Genomic DNA, 16,051 nt, shown 5'->3' on the forward strand with positions numbered 1-16,051 from the left:
AGACCTGGTTTGGAGAAAGGCAGGCCTGGCTAAGATGTAGAATTAGTGATGGCTGGGGTACAATACACTGGGTGGGGCGGTTTAGCTTGGGACTAATCCTAGATTTTGATATCCTCATCTGATCTTTCTTATTGAAGGAAAATGATTTGCTTCTTAATATCCTCTAACTACCAAAAAAACACGGTAACACATCAGTGGATACCCTAGCAATATAAACTACATTCAAGGACATGATGGAGAAAGACCAAAATATTTCCCTTAAAAACTGCTTCTTTAAAGCCTTTGTGAAATCTCTCTCTCTCTCTCTCTCTCTCTCTCTCTCTCTCTCTCTCTCTCTCTCTCACACACACACACACACACGCACTCACACACATACAGAAATTATGTCAAAAACTATGTGATATTAATTGCTAGATCAGGACCTTATAAAGCTAAGCTAGGGAAACTAGGTAAAGGGTGATTCAGCTCACAGCTAAGAATCTTGTGATTCGAGGAGCTGTGGTATTTCAAGCAAGGTTAAATCATGCAGAGCATCATAATTTTTAGGTTTTTATTCATTATTTATGAAGTGGCTTCTGGCCCTCCTAAACTGAGAAGGGCAAAAATAAAACCAGGCTAGGAGGTAAATTAGGAATTACAGAAGCCATGTCTGCAAGGCAGGGTGGGGTATACAGAGAAGGAAGTCACTCAATTAATTTAACCAAATTACTTTTGATTTTCCAATAACTCCTTGTTGGAACTGTCTGTCCTCAACTTGGAAATGGTTCTGCTGATCTGAAGGGAAATCAGGATTGGGGTTCAGAGGAAATTTAAACTTATTTTTCCTTCTTTCCTGTTTAAAAAGCTGATTACTTGGACAGACTTTTCTATCACCCTGAAGTTTTTAGAAGCAGCTCTTTATTAAACTTTACTTTAAAAAAAAAGACCTGTCCCTGTCATTTCTCTTAGATGAATGAAGCTTTATGATTTTTGCTGAGAGGATACAGAAAAAAATACTATTTCATTTCTACATAGTTTTTGAAATTTTACTTAATTTTAAATGAAATGAATACCTACCTGTTATAAACTATTGAAATGGTATAGAAGGGAAAAGTACCAGTTCCCCTGTCCCAGTTTCCTCACACGGCTCATCCCATCCCCCAGATGTATGCAATCATTTCTTGTGTTCTGTACATTTATTCTCCATTGTGCAGACTTCTGCTTCTGATAAAGTGGCAATACAGCCATTTCCTGAAAATTAGAACAATTTTCTCTGATACCCTATACTCTTCCTCTGAGTTGGGTTTTCTCAGGATGCTGAAGTACATCCTATAGTAGGCAGTGTTTTTCTCTATGTAATGCAGTCATCTCTTTTGACCTAGCATTTGGGAATCTATCCCACAGGAATACTCACATCAGTGGAGAAGACATGTGCAAGATAATGCAGCATTGTTTGAAAAATGGAGATATCCACAATCAGTGGGAAATTTCAACATACCTCTATCAGAAGCATACAGAAATGAAGCAGATAAAATCAGACAAAAAGCTAACCATTAACACCTAAGTGACATAATTAATAAGTTGGATCTAATAGACCTCATGAAGCCAATAAATAGAGAATGCACATTTCTTTCACGCATGAACGGGGCAGTGCCAAAATCTGACCATAAATTAAATGAACAGGCAATCTCAATGAATATTTAAAAATGTATAGCATATAGTTCTTTTTTTCTGGCCAATTATATGAGAAGTCAATATTAAAATGTACTTTAAAACCGTATAGAAATTTTAAAATCACACTCTTCAAATAACTAACGGTTTTAAGTATAATTCACAATGAATATTATAAAATATATAGACCTGAACAACAACTGAGATGTATCTAAGTGATTTTCAAGGAACATTTATTTATAGCCCTCAATAATTTGATTAGGATTATGTATAATTGAGTTAAACATTCGACTCACAAGCTAGACAGTAAATGATAGCATATGCCAAAATAAAATAAAATACAGGTAATACTAAATAGCAGAAATTGGTAAAGTGGGCCTCTCATAGCTAAGAGTGCACATATGAGTAAGTTCTGGCCACTGGAGTTTTATAAGAGAAACAAACTTTTCTCTTATAAACCGTTTTATCCCTGTATCACATAATATAAGTTTCATGAAACTTATATTATGTGATACAGGGAATAAGGGATAAAAGGGTTTGTCTGAAGTGGACTCCTGTAATAAAGGTATGTTTGTCTTTTTTCCAGTTTCACTATTTTCATGCAAAAAATAATTCCTCCTTGAGTAATATTCAGATACAATGGGAAAAATTAGTCTTATATGTAAAAAGAAATTCATATTTTTAAAAAGTCTTGAGGGAATTGTGGCAGAAATCCTTTAGGAGAAAAAGAATCCACAGAGATGTCTAAACCTCTTTGGGCAGGCAGTTATGAAGCATCTCAACCCCTGCATCATTTGGATGCTGATGAGACTCACCTGCCAACAGTAGGAGCCTAAACAGGATGGCCAAAAATCCCAGGAAAATAATCAAGATAGAAAAATAAGCCATCATCAGCTTCTGAATAAGAAACTGGCTCACAGTCACATACAAAGCCATAGACTAAATAGAAATTTCCCATCTTAAAAATGAAATGTGTGCAGAATTATTGGTGAGTGATACCCAGTACAACGTATACATGACATTATTGTTATTTGCAAACCTACTCTGAATTTTCTTTGTAGGGACAGGCTTCCTTCACTAAGATATTGCTGCTGGGTGAAGGGGAGAGATCCCCTGAGATGCAGTGTCACACCGACAGCAAAAGTGCACACGGCATTAACACTAGGAAAACCACCTTCTTGGCTCAGTCACAAGATTCTCATTTTGCTACAAGAATCAGGAATTTCCTAACTCAATTGGTTTTCACTTTAGCAGAGGAGGTCCTAAAATAGTCATAGCAGACTGAAGTCCATAGATAAAAGAACTGTCTAGATGTTTTGAGAAAATCTGTATGTGTATAAATACTCTGTACATTTCTTTACTTTGTGTTTCTGTGTGTATGGAAAATAATAAAATACGGTATTCTTCATTGATGAATTGATCCTACTAATCTTATTTTCTAGCAGTGATGATCTATTTATAATCTCAAATTCTCTTATGAATAAGGGCAAGAAGAGGGCTGGGCAAGCTCAGTGTCCACAAGCAAAAATACCTGCAGTTGGCTCAGGCAGTGACTGAACTCGGAAATGCAGGATAAGTTTCAAGTGCCATGGCTACCGGAGTCCTTACTGTGTTAAACTAAAACATTTCAAAGTCCTTTTGTCATTGCGTCTTTAGTAGCAATTTATACATCTAGATTCTGATTTCAGTTCTGCCATTGGCTAGGTGACCACGGATAAGTAACTTATGCCCTTCTGCTCAGTTTCTGTACCTACAAAATGAAGAAGCGAAAGATAGGAAAATGAAAAGAAGTGGCAGGTTGTAGAGTCAGAAGAATTGGGTAGAAGTTCGAAATGACTTAACCCTCGAGGCAGAACACCTTCAGGGTAAATATATACTGAACAATTTCCAGGACATCAGCCCTGCTCTGAAGCTGCCACTAGGAGATGACTATGCAGGAGAGACGCTCAAAAATTCTGTTCCAAAAAAATCACACCATTCTTTGTCCATTAGGTAAGTCTCTTCTCACACCACACTAAGAGTTGTCAGACTGCCTCATATCATACATGACTATGTTTTTACTTCAGTCATTTTCCTGCTATTGCTTTTCTAAGAAATAAAGTTTCCATGGAATATGGAACTCTTAAATGTGAGTTTAATTCTATATTGATACCACTATTTTTTTTTCCCCTGGGATTTAAACTACATATACCTTTTAGATAGACAATGCCAGATCTTCAAATGGAAGGTTCTGTAAGAGCATCATAGGATTTCAGAGCTAGAAAGGAATTGTAGACAGTGTACTTCAGTAACACTGTTTACATAAGTCCCACAACCAGGACATGGCAGATTCCTGACACTGGGCACTTAGCCCAGCGATATCTATTATCACCAAAGATAATAGTCTCTCACATGAATCACTGATTCTTTCCAGTTGCTGACAGCCTGCTTTGTTCCGATCTCTCTTCATAAAGTACATAGGATAGTTTAAATGCTCTAAGATTTCTCATAAAAAAAAGACTTAACCAAACAAAACCAATCAAAACCAGATAAAATTAGTGCATGACCAGTAGAGTTACAGAGTTATCTACTAAGTTTTTTGTGATACAATGAAAAATATCACTTTTATTTCAGGTAGTAGAACCTAGTGGTCAGAAGCATATATTCTGGAGACATAGAGATCCGTGGCTCAGCCATTTACTAGTTGAATGACTTTTTGAACCTTAATTTTCACATTTAAAAATAGAGATAATAATAATGGTTACTCCCACAGGGTTGAGATGATGTGAAATCATCAATGGATGTAGTCAGGTCAGTGGCTAATGTAATATGTGTGCCATTATTATAATTCCCGGATACAGTTTATCCTTTTATATATTTTAACATTATTGATTAAGATAAACTTCCACAAGTTAATGCTGAAAGTCTATAATATTTTTAATTTGTATGTACATTCTTTCACTTGATCCACTCAAAAATCTGCTAAGATAAAACCCAGAATAACCAAAAGGTTGATCTAGATTTCCCTTTCTCCTTCATGCTAAAGATCTTTGCTCCATTAAGGTACTGACAAGGAAAGCTTAGGAAAGACTTTCAGAGTTAAGTCTCAAATTCATAACACAACCTGACCCAAATTCAATAACTGCTTTCTAGTGTAATTCTGATGCCTTAGCAGTGTTGAGTTAGAAGAAAAGTTCCTCTCTGTTGTGACCTGGCATGAAGACGAGATAATACCGGTACCAAGAACCATCCTCTGCACTGATGTGCTTCCGGGATGCTGAGATTCCCACAGACATAAATCTGTGTCTGCAGGAGAGCTCAAAATATCAATGTAAATAAACGCTCTCGTAGAGAGGAAGACGTGCATCTCTCATATGCAGTTTCCCTAGGAAATCAGGTTTAGCTAGGAAGGCAGGTTGAAAAGAATAGATTATATTAAACAGACCAATTCTCATAGTATTAAATGCTTACATAATTCACAGAGAACATCTCAGTGCTCCATATATAAAGCTAAAAAAATGCAGAGAAGACTGTCTCCTCTGATCAGTCATCTTGCTAAACTGCCTAAACCTGTATCTTTGTCTACTTTTCACAGTACCAACGCTGTCTTCCCTTTAGTTTGAGTGGCTGAATTTTCCTAAAAACACACAGCTGTTTTATTTTCCCTGGGAGTAACCAAGCCAGTTGAGACTCAGTACTTGTAGTATCGAGATACTGTGAGTTATTTCTGGCTGCAAAACAGCCCAGGGGCTACAGACTCGATAAGTCTGAGGATGCCAATGAACAGCACTGCTCCAACACCTTGCAGACATGTTTTCTGTTTGTAATTCTTGCTATTGATTTTCATTTCCCAATGAACAGCACCCTTGGACTGGGAGACAGGAAGTCATGAGAAGTGATTGTAGTTCTGTTATAAGTGGTGAAGTTATTAGATTATTTAGTATTTTGTGTTATGTTTTCTTCATTTAAAGAAGAGCTTAGATGAAGGGTCTTAATGTCCTGCACAGGTCAAACATTCTATGATTCTGAGTAGTTTATCACTAGCCATCAAATAATTTACAATGTCTTCCCGTGCTTGTTTGGAGTTTTTAGTTGTTGTTTTGTTTGTTGCTTTTAGTTTTGCTTCTGTGCTTTAATCCTGGGTTGTGCAGTGTCTCATGTCTTTAAATGAGCAGGGCAGTCTGTGTCCACTCACAAAGGGTTCAGACCTTCCTGCACTGGAATAATGTTTTCCAAAGTCAGAGTGAAAGCTAAAATATAATTGGCTGAGAGAGATTGCCTGGGAAAATTCACAGAGCCCTCTCACATACTTTTACATCATCCTCCAGCGTACCTCAAGTTCTATTTATTCCTCAAGCACTGAAATAACCCCGGCATATTTCAGCAACAGCTCAAAAACGAGCATCCTTTTGACTTCACCATGTATGGTTTCAATCCAACTGTTTCCATTTTCGCATCGCATGCTCTTCCTGAGTTGGGTTCTCACAAACCTGACATACAGCCATATCTCCCCCTAAAGGGCAACGGATGCTTGCTGGGAAGAGGCCCAGTCGAAATTCCATCCAATCGCTTGGAGCTTTTATTCTTAACCCAGCCCAAATAGTTTCATAGCTCTTCTTGCCTGTTATAAATAGGTTCTGGTGCCTATCACTCCAGCTCACTGGGAAAGAATGCAAACAGTCCCAGGAACAAACTACTCAGGAAAGTTGTTCTGCTTGGTAAGAGCTATTTTATTCTAAGTGACAAAATTTCCTCCAGACACACATAGAAAGCCTTACATTTTTAGTCTGTGAGTTTCTCATCCTAAGCAATGAGGTGATGTTTCACAGGAGAAAAGAAAAAGAAAGAGAGAGGAAGTCACATCATCAGTTCTGAACAAAACCTTTCTCCCTCAGTTGGCCTTTAAAGGAATGCTCATTATTTTGACCAAATCTATGTGATCATGCTGCATTCTCCAGGAACAGAGTTCATGCAAAGGCCTATTCAGAAGGACATCTAGAAATCCAACAGCATGAAGCAACCAGAAACACATTACAGAAGATACCAAGTTGAGTCCACCAAATCAATAAAAAAAAAAAAATCTCAGGAACAAAGTTTTAATGAATGGGAGAAACATTCTATATTATCATGTTAACTTTTTTTCCCCCAAATAGAACCCAATCAATGTTCCATGCAAGATAGTTAACAATGGCAAACTTTTCTGTTTCAATGATCAGTAAACTGTCATATTTGTGAAGGAGATTTTGAGGTTTTGACTTCTGAACTTAGAAATATTTCTCATTCCTGCCACAGGATAAAGAAGAAGGCATATAATAAAAACTTATGTCTTGACTGTGATAACAAAATACAATTCTGAAGGGTTTCCATGGCTTTTAAACCTAGATCACTTGCCTTTTGCCAAGATCACCACAGCTCAAATTCAACTGCACACGACAGTGATCTCCAGTTTTTATATGGCTGAAATTCTTTTCTTGACCTAAATCCCTAGGTCTGCAGATGGGAAGTTAAATGCTGTATGCTTTTCAGTATACACAGTTTTAATGACTCAAGGTCTTTTGAAGAGCCATAGAATAAATAAACCTTGTTCAGAGCATATGGTATATAGAAATATCTGGGCACACAAGAATGATGTTATAAGATGTTTACTTTTGAACAATATGTTACAGGGTTTTGAATTCTAGTCTGGTCTATATTTACAGAGCAAATCAGAGTTCTAAATGGTACCAAAAAATAGCTTGTATCTATAATGTTGTGAGAGTACTTAAACAAGGAGGCCATTAAGACCACAAGTGAACCCAAACCTGAGCCAAAGTCAACACACTGGAATCCAAGGACAACCAATCACAAACAGCCAACCTGGGTTTCCCAAATAAGGCAACGGCTTCGGCTATCACCAATCGAATCATTTCTTAGCTTTGGTTCAGCATCTTCTCTACAAAAACCTCACCCCTTCCTCCTTTTAGTGGGGTTCTACTAACCACTTTTGGTTTGGTGCTGCCCAATTTGAATAAATGTATGCTCTGTAAACTCTGGGAAAAAAAAAAAAAACCCAACTGTAGTGTGTCTCAGTTTACCTTTAAACAAGTGTAACCAATGACATTTTTTTTTTGAAATCAAAACTAGGAAAGTGACTGGAACAATTGTCCTTAGAGTTTTTTAGTTGACTCTTGAAATATCAAACATCACCTTGTCCAAAATCAGGAAAACAGAAGTGTCATAAGAGTAATGGAGTCTTGAGACACTCCAAAACACAGATGACGACCTTTTTTGCTGGCTCAGACACTGACTATGTCCGTAAAACTCTGACGAAACATGTATACAAAGGCTTCATTTCAGGCATTTGAAATTTCCACATAAAAGTTCACAGAGCGTAAGTAAAGTTGTTTTTAAATTGAATCTTCTAAATTGCTTTTACTTCAAAAAAAAAAAAAACCCTTCCCTCTCCCCTTTCAATATGAGAGTGCCCACGTTAATTCTCCTTCTTACCAAAGTCTACCAGATATCCAAAGGGACTACTAAAATGCTTGTTAACTGATTCTGCTCCTATAAGGAGCAAATACACATGACTGACTATATTTTTTTTCTAATTTAAATGTATTCCTCAAAAAAATTTTATTGAGGAGGGCTTCTTTCAGATTCTTGGTGTTTGGGGTATTTCCCATGACCCTACCTTTCTCGTGGTCAATTAATCACTCATCAGTGCTGTGTCATCTGCTACCAAAATCCCCAGATAAAAATGGAAATTGGATTAATTCTGCAGAGCATAATTATTCACAGTGCTGGTGGTTTAACTAACATAACTATGAAGTCTAAGTCTCAGGAGCAGACCTTGTGTTTATCTTGATCCACTTGCTTTCAAGAGGTTATCAGGCAGTTCAAAGAGCCAGAGTCAGAAAATACAAAATGTGAAGGCAAGGTTTTGAAGTGGCCCAGGACCATGCTTGAGGCTTGGTCTATCTTTACAATTTCCACACACTAAGGAAAAATGGAGTAAAATCTTTAGTCCACTTCCTCTTGTTAAAGTATGCAAAGACCATTTAAAATCCAGACAATAACTCTTCCAGATTTTAAATCCAGAAATGAAATCCTTCCATCATAGCTCCCTATGATGTGACACCTTGAAGTATGACAAGTACAATGAGACATGTTAGAAGGATCAGTGTCTCAAGGCACATGAGGGTCTGAAAACTATACTGACCTTTCTAATTAGTATTACCGTAGTCCAGCTGCTAAACAAATGGACCTCACTGCTAATAATCATATTACCGAGCTAAAAGGAAAGTGGTTAGACTATTTCTTTCACAAATACAGACATTTCAAATCAGTATCACTGCAGAGGCATGCGCCAGTAAAGAGTGGACAAAAATGAGAAAATTACGTTAAAATAACGGCAATTCCCAAAGCCTTCACTTACTTTATACTTTGAAATGATGAGCTTTGATCTTAGTTTCAGTTAAAAACCACCAACCTACGTACTATTTCCCTTTTCTTTACAACTTAAACTTTTTAAAGCCAATGTCAGCAATTTCACATCCTCGCTGGCACCTGGAAAAGTGCTGTTTCAGACCTCCAGGTTACCCTTCACTTCTCTACTCATTTCACTGCTTAACTCTACGTGAAGAGTTGGGGACAATATTCTCCCCAGTAAGAGTACCGTTGGTATGCTCCTTGTTTATCCATTTGGTTGTGGCCCTATAGTTTCCTGGATTTAAGTCACCCCCAAGATGTTAAAATTGTGAGTATTTTTAAACTATAGACTGTACTCTTTGAATGACAAGAAGGGAAAACATACAAAAAGTGTTTCCAAAAGAAGCATTGACATCTGGTGGGCAGAACGTTGAGTGAGGTTCCAAATGAGAAGACAGTATTTCCTTTCAGATGAGTTTGGATATCATTGGGTTAAGACACAGCATTAAAATATGACAGGTTACAAAGAAGGATTTTGACAAGTAATTTTAAGTTTTAGAAAAGATCAAATAATAGGAGCAAAGTATCAATACAGGGGTCAGTGAAATACTAAGAAAAAACAGCTCTTCCAACAAACAAGCAATAGTGCTGAGTACATTTTTTTTAAATTTCAGCTTTATTGGGATATAAGTGATATATAAAATTGTAAGCTATTTAAAAAGTACAGTGTGGTGATTTGATATACATGTACATTGGGAAAGGATATCCCCTTAATCTAGTTAACACATCTATCACCTCACATATTTATCTTATATTTTTAGTGAAAACATTAAAGTTCTACTCTCAGCAAATTTCAATTATACTGTACAGTGTTATTAACTACAGGCACCATGTTAAATATTAGATTCTCAGACTGTATTTATCTTGTAGCTGAAAGTTTGGTCCCTTTCACCAACCTCTCCCTATTTCCCCCACCCCTCCACTCCGCTGACAACCGCTTTCCTATTGTTTTACAAGATTAACTTTTTTTTTTTTTTTAAGATTCCACATATAAGTGATATCATGCAATCTTTGTCTTTCTCTATCTGGTTTATTAACATTATTAACATAATGTTTTCAAGGTCCATCCATGCTGTCGCATATGGCAGGATTTCCTTCTTTCTCACGGTTGAATACAGCATTGTGCATGTATACCACATCTTCTTTATCCATTCATCCGTCTATGATGCTTAGATTGTTTCCACATCTTGACTGTTGTGAATAATGCTGCAATGAACATGGGAGGGCACATACTTCTTTGAATTCCTATTTTCATTTTTGGGGAATATATACACAGAAGTGAGATTACTGGACCACATGGTAGTTCTATTTTTAATTTTTTGAGGAAACTCCATACTGTTTTCCATAGTGGCTGCACCAATTTACATTCTCACCAACAACACACAAGAGTTTTCTCTATATCCTTGCCAACGCTTCTCTCGTCTTTCTTTTCATCTTCTAAACCATCTTTATTAAACTGCAGGATATCTGCACACCAGTTTGAAAATAAGATTAACATTTTTCTTTACAATCAGAACAGTATTTTCATTTTAAGTTCAGTTTTGTTAAGTATATCCATTTTTATGCAATTTTTAAATGTTACACTCCATTTACAATTCTTACAAAATATTGGCTATCTTCCCTGTGTTGTACAATATATCCTTGTAGCCTAACTTATACCCAATAGTTTGTACCTCCCACTCCCCGCCCCCCCCAACCCGGCTTGTATTGCTCCCCCACCACCATTGGTTAACTACTAGTTTCTTTATATCTGTGAGTCTGCTTCTTTTTCTGTTATATTCACTAGTTTGTTGTATTTTTTAGATTCCACATGTAAGTGATATCATACAGTATTTGTCTTTCTCTGTATGACTTATTTCACTTAGCATAATGCCTTCCAAGTCCATCCATATTGCTGCAAATGGCAAAATTTCACTCTTTTTTATGGCTGAGTAGTATTCCATTGTGTGTGTGTGAGATATCTTCTTTATCCAGTCATCTGTTGATGGACATTTAGGTTGCTTCCATATCTTGACAATTATAAATAATGCTGCTATGAACATTTAGGTGCATGCATTTTTTCAAATTAGTGTCTTTTTTTTTTTTCTGGATATATACCCAGGAATGGAATTGCTGGGTCACATGGTAGTTCTATTTTTAGTTTTTTGAGAAATCTCCATGCTATTTTCCACAGTAGTTGAACTAATTTACATTCCCATGTACAGTGTTTGAGGGTTCCCTTTTCTCCACATCTCTGCCAGCATGTGTTATTTGTGGTCTTTTTTGATGATAGCCATTCTGACAGGTGTGAGGTGATATCTCACTGTGGTTTTGATTTGCATTTCCCTGATAGTGAGCAATGCTGAGTATCTTATCATGTGTCTATTGGCAATTTGTATGTCTTTCTTGCAAAAATGCCTATTCAGTTCCTCTATCCATTTTTTAATTGGATTCTTTGGGTGGTTTTTTGCTATTGAGTTGTATGAGGTTTTTTTTAAAATATATTTTGAATATTAACCCCTTATCAGATATATGATTTGCAAACATTTTCTCCCATTCTGTACACCTTTGCTGTACAGAAGCTTTTTAGTTTGATGTAATATTGTATGTTTATTTTTGATTTTATTGCTTATGCTCTGTGTATGCTTTTATGTGCTTAGCATTAATTTGGTAGTGTGGAGGATTCAGAGGTTTTGACACAATTATTGCCCTCAAAGAGTTTACATTTGGGAAGAAAACTAATAAACATAGAGCAAGTAAAGACTGAAATAAGGTTGGAAGTGTGGCACTAACAATACGTGCAGTAGGAACTCAAAAAAAGAACAAACAGAAAATCATTTGGAAAGAGTTGTCAGGAAATGATTCATGGTAGAAGGGCTTGATCTAGGTTGGGCTGGACTGAGGACAGACTGGGAGGAGTTATAAAAAGGAGGAGGACGAGAGTAAGCAAAGGCCATCAAGACCCCAATATGCTGGATAACAGGAGATCTGGGAGGACACTGGTTTGCATGGAGAAAGGCTGCATGTGGGAAGTAGAAATCTATTAGATTGGAAGGGGAGAGTGGAACCAGATACAGTTCAAATAGGATTATAAATCTATATGATATGCAATGAAGGGCCACTGTCTTTTCTTTAAAACAGCTTAAGCCATACATTTTTAAAAGCCAGCTTGAAATTTTTTGTGGAACTCTTAAAAATATTCCTCAAATGGAGCCTATCTGGAAAACAATCTAAAATTAGTACTTACTTATAACCTGAGTTCTAAATTTTTGTTAATGAATGGTTTTTGCCTAGGCTAGTATCTTATTCTAGAAGCATAAATTATGCTGTCTAATACTGTAGGATACTTTATACATTATAAAACTTTATACATTATAAAAATCTGTCAGAGAATTATTTTAAACATATTCCTGTAGAACCTAGACGTATATATAGACTCAACTCAAATTTATTTATTCACTCCCTTATTCATTATTTTCTTCATTCCACATTTACTGTCTCTGTGCCAGGTGAGGATGCAGGGGCACTGAGGATGCAGAGAAAAGAAACAGTCCGTGACTTCAATGAGTCCAGTGGGAGAGATAAACATGTAAACAGATTTTTTAAAACACTGTGTATGACAAAGGAAAATTTCCACTGTGGCAACTCTTTTAATAAGGAAGATGGTTTCATTTTCAGCAACTTCTTATCAGAGATCAAAGTCATACAAAAGACATAGGTATTTCAGGATGTCGCAAGAGCAGTGTTTCCATAAAAGCAACTGCCCGTTGCTCGTTACCAAAATGTCACAACATCAGAATGCACAGGAGGCTTGAGCTGTTTGATCTGGAAGCCTCTGTACAGGCAGTGATAGTGGGTAGAGTATGTGGGAGGAACAGATGTTCCCTAGACACCTGTTTCAGTCTTGGAAGATAATGATAGCAATGGTGCACATGCTCTTCTGCTCCCAGAAACTTCTGGAAAATGTCTGCTGCTGCAACTGATGGGTCACTGTTAGCTGTAGTTGCATCAAAGGAGGGAAGGTCTGAATAAACAAACAAACTCTACGGTGTTGTTGCTTTTGACCATCTTTACCCTCTCAGTCTCATTAAATGGGGCAACTTAGGATGATATAGATTTAGTTCAAGGGCTTCTCATCCTCAAGTTATCTTACCACATGGTTACCACGGCTGGCATTTTAATGGACTCAAATCCTTCCCTTAGAGATAAAACCAAAGTCTTGAATGAAGATGCTTAGTTAAGATAATGCACATTACTGAAATTCATTCACACTCACGTAAAGTGGAATCCATCAACCACACTTTAAAGGCTGGTATCACGTTCTCTTCTATTTACACAAGAGGGGAAGGTTAGAAAGCAGTTGGAGAGTGTGCCAAGGCAGGTCAAGAATGCGGAAGCTGAGGGCTGTGAACAGGGAGTACGTTTCATTAACTTCTCAGTTTGGCTTGGGATTGATCTCACGGCTCCGAGTGTGCGTAAGTCAATGCTGTTCGTGGAAGATGAGCACTGTGTGCAGTTGGATCTCACCGGGTAAGTACAATCACATCACTTTGCAGAAGTCAACCCTGCTACCCATGGCTAGAAACATTTTGTTTACTTTTTTTAAACAAAGGAGTGCTGTTAGTTCAAGATTATTTCCAGACAAAGAATAATGTTAGGGTGAGGCCTCCAAGGAGAACCACTTGGGTTCAAACCCTGGATCCTTGTCTTTCAGGCTGTGTGATCATGAGAATGTAGCTTGATCACTCTGTGCCCAAGTTCTCATTGTAATAAGGGATGATAATACTGCTGAATTCAGAGGATTGCTGTGATAGTTTAAAGAGATAATGCAGAAATAGCTCTTCATACATAGAAAGCTCTCAATTCACATCTACTAAAATTATTTTCTATATAGGACTGGAAATGCCATCCACAGTCACTGAATTGACTTACCTGAGACAAATGTAGGGATTCTCTGGTAAAAAGGAAACTGAGCAACTTGGTAGGATAATTAGACATTTATATCACACTCTGCAGGCTATTCTAGAATATTTTGCACTTTTACAAGAGTCGTGAAATAGGGTATGAGTGTTTAACCCTGGAAATCTCTGAAAGATGTGCTAGCATCATAGGAACTTTCCTGAAGGCTTCTCAAATGTTTATATCAAAGTATCCAAATGAGGTGCTCAAATATTTATATCAAAGTATCCAAATAGTAGAGAAGACAGAAGGTGAATTGAGACACAGCCCAAAAGGGCCTGTGGCAAGTAGAAATTTCTCTTATGTCTCCATTGTGCACATTTTGTGTTACATGCCAATATACATCTGCCTAAAAACAGTCTTCACAAAAAAATTCTAAGATGGATGCTCCAGGAAGTTTCACCTTGTTCATCCTGGGGTATCAACCACAGGCAACCCTGGCACAGGCTCCCAGAGATTCAGTTATGCCAGTTTGGGAAGCATGACAACAGGAGATACAAACAGAATTTCAATTTGCACACTGCCACTAAAAGAGGTCACACAAGTTATTTAAGTAAGTAAGTAAGAGGCATAGGGAGGATAAATCCAAAAGAAAAATGAGTATTCTGGTTCTCTGATCATTTTCATGTGTGTTAACAATTTGAAAAAATTTAAAATGTGATTGAGTATACCTACTATTCGCCAAATTTTATATTTTTTAATTAATTCAGAAGATACATCTGATTCTCAACATAACTTAAAGCCATCATATTGATCCTCAATTAAAGCCTGAGGTTGCCCAAATTACTTACTAAAGTTTTCAGGATTTTGGATAAAGAATGTTTTATAGTGTGTAGTTTTAAAATACATGATAATTTGTTTCTTTGTTAATATTTTTTAGCTGATCACCTTTGGCCATGGAAAGGACAGGGAGATATGGAAAATACATAAAGAAATAAACAAATCCAGTTAAGTTTTGACATTCTTCTACAAAACTGAAAAAAAATAGCATAAAACTCAGACTTGCCATACTCAAATAGGAAGTAAAGCTAATTAAGAAAGTACTGATCATAACAATTTATATATTTATCGAGCTCTCTTGATAGATCTTTCTCATATTTTTCAATGAGAAACATTAAATATCTACTCTGATCAGTGGGACTTTTTCCAATGCCTTGTGGAATTATGCAGGGTATGTGGTATTTCTTTGAGAACACAAACGCTCTTGGAAGATTTTCACCAGTCATTTCAAAATACAAAAATGGACTAGTTTAATTACAGAGAAGTTAATTCATGGATATCATTTTGGCAGTGGCAGGAGGGTAAAAAATAATCTCTCTCCACGGAAACCAAGTACAAGGAAATTCTAATTGACTCACATGTGTTACATGGACTTGAGCCACATTATTTTGGTCAGGGACATTTATTTTCCATCACCTTTTAAAAAACAAAGTATCACATTACAGTTAAATTCCCACAAATCAAAATTAAGTAAAATTAATTTATCAAAATAACTATATGGACTTCTTGATAAACAGGTTGAGTTAAACACACAGGTTTATCATTGCTTCAATCCAAAGCCCCACTAAAGTGTCATTGAAAAAAAATGTAAACAGCATAAAGCAATGAGGATTAAAAATAAGAGAAGAGAGGATTAAAATAGATGAGAGATGGTACAGAACTGAACCATCCTTCCAGTTGCTCAGACCAAAAGCCTCAGTGTCATCCATGACTCCAACTCTCTAGCTTTAATACTTAAGTCCAATTCATCAGGAAATCCTATTAGATATACCATCAAAATATATTCAGAATTTAGGCATTTTTCGGCACTTCCACAGCTATGACACTGTAAAGCCACAGCCACCTCCTGCCTGGACTACTGCAGTAATCTCTTCCCTGATCTCTTCTGATCCTCTGCAGTCCATTCTCAGCATAGCAGGCAGACGGCTTCTTTCAACAATGTCGTGTCTTCTAATAACATCAGTCATGTTGAAACACTCCACTGCCCTCCCGCCTCACTAAGAGGAGAAGCCGAGTT

The 16,051-nt window shown here is 36.8% G+C and overlaps 1 protein-coding gene across 21 annotated transcripts in view; it reads right to left on the reverse strand.

Annotated features, from left to right (window-relative positions):
• The window catches only part of LOC105077222 (uncharacterized), a 196,528-nt gene that overhangs the window by 73,154 nt on the left and 107,323 nt on the right, over window positions 1-16,051 (reverse strand). The window contains exon 6 of one of the 21 annotated variants that reach the window (XR_012508608.1): window positions 6,351-10,302. The exons of 19 other annotated variants lie outside the window; for them this stretch is intronic. The gene's annotated coding sequence lies outside the window, so the exon portion shown is untranslated. Of the gene's footprint in view, window positions 1-6,350; window positions 10,303-16,051 lie in introns of those variants that run through there. One more of the 21 variants, XR_012508606.1, reaches the window with a different exon arrangement.

Source organism: Camelus bactrianus, chromosome 8, assembly GCF_048773025.1.
Source record: "Camelus bactrianus isolate YW-2024 breed Bactrian camel chromosome 8, ASM4877302v1, whole genome shotgun sequence".
Taxonomy (NCBI): domain Eukaryota; kingdom Metazoa; phylum Chordata; class Mammalia; order Artiodactyla; family Camelidae; genus Camelus; species Camelus bactrianus.